We start from the raw sequence: 1,940 nt of genomic DNA, 5'->3' as shown, positions 1-1,940 counted from the left end.
GCAGATGCTGAACAGCAGTGGGAAAAATAACTGTCTCCCTGTTTCCCTGGAGCTAACCAAAATTGCTGCCCCTGGAGCTGAGTGAGATTTCAGGGGCAAGCTGAGAAATGCACATTTCTCATGATGATGCCCTGATTAAACTTTCCTCTTTGTGTGTTCATGTCCTTTATTTGCATCAAGGACCAGAGTGGTGCTGCCTGTAATGCAAACTGCCCCTCTGTGGGTACTTTCTAATGCTGCCAACAAAAAAAAATGCAATAAAACAGTAAAGGGAGATATAAAATAAAAATAACAATGCAATGGAACAAGTTTACTATGCTGAATTAATGTCCTTATGGTACCATCATATTAACGCTCCAATTCATATTTACATGGTGACTGCGCAGAAATACAGATTTTTATTTTCTCCCAGTGTCCCTCCTTCTTTGCAGCCATAGAGTTGTTGTTCATATGAACAGCTTGTGGGTGTCACCTACTAATTACCCAAGATGCAACTTTATAAATGCACCAGGCAATATCAGTCCTCTGCAGGCTGGGAAATGAACAGATCAAGAGCTGAACTGCCAAGGAGGGCTTGGGGTATTTGGGATATTTGGAGGTGCTGGTGGGTGAGAGCTGATCATGGACCATCTGTGTGCTCTGGGACCCAGAAACACCCATGCCCTGGGCTGATCCACCCCTGTGAGCAGCAGGGGAGGGAGGAATTCTGCCCCTCTGCCCTGAGCAGGTGAGACCCCACCTGCAGAGCTGCCTCCAGCCCTGGGGTCCCAGCACAGAAGGACATGGAACTGACACGACCACTGAGAATTTCAGACGGATGGATCACCTCTGCTATGAGGAAAGGCTGAGAGAATTGGGATTCTTTGGCTGGGAGAAGAGGAGGCTTCAAGGTGACCTGAATGTGCCCTTCCAGTACCTGAAGGAGCTGACAGGAAAGGTGAAGACAGTCTGTTTTCAGGGACATGGAATGATAGCCCAGAGGGGAATGGTTTCAGACTGAGGGTAGGTTTATTTAGGATTTTAGGAGGAAATTCTTTATTCAGAGGGTGGTGAGGCCCTGGCACAGGTTGCCCAGAGAAGCTGTGGCTGCCTCATCCCTGAAGGTGTCCAAGGCCAGGCTGGACAGGGCTTGGAGCAAGCTGGGATAAAGGAAGGTGTCCCTGGCCATGGCAGGGGGTGGAACAAGATGAGCTTTAAGATCCCTTCCAACCTAAAGCACTCTATGATTCTGTGACTCTAATAAACCCACCTTAATCCACCCAAGAATGTACCTTAAGATAATTTGTCTGTTCAGGGACAGATTCACCACCTATGAGAATTAAGACCTAATTCTGGCTGTCTTCTCCAACCAAACCTTACCACTACTTGAAAGGGATGTAGTCTTTAATGTGAGTGAATAAGAATCAGAGACTGATTTTTCATTTTTTAGGATCAGTGTAGATGGGAATCATATTAGATTGCATGCTAATATAAAAAATCTATAATTATTTATTTGTAATTGTGCCAAAGTTGAGATATTTGGCTAGAAAATTATTTGTCCAGAGTTGACATCCAGCTGCTTGCTTTTTATTTCTGCTTTATCCTTTTTCCTCTGGAAGGGTAGTGAGTCTGATTTTGTTTTTTTAATCCTTTGAAATGTTTATACTAAAAGACCTTACTATTCAAAAGAACAAGAAGAAAGAATCATGAAGATATTATTAGTTCTGCTTGAGGAATCACTTAAAACAAGATCAGGGATGTTGTTCATGTGAAACCTTCCCAGATTTGGCCAAACTGTAAGCTTTTGGAAACTGCTCAGTAATAAGACAGTGCAATTATCCAGTGGTTTAGTCTGAACTCAGCATGATTCAGCCCCTCACGTCTCCTGCAAGACTGTAGATCCTTGTCTGCTTTTCCCAGCTCCTTGGTCTCAGGGCTGGGCAGCCTGGGACTGGAAGACT

The sequence above is a fragment of the Geospiza fortis genome, unplaced genomic scaffold, assembly GCF_000277835.1.
Source record: "Geospiza fortis unplaced genomic scaffold, GeoFor_1.0 scaffold106, whole genome shotgun sequence".
Classification (NCBI taxonomy): domain Eukaryota; kingdom Metazoa; phylum Chordata; class Aves; order Passeriformes; family Thraupidae; genus Geospiza; species Geospiza fortis.
This window is presented reverse-complemented; position numbering follows the sequence as displayed.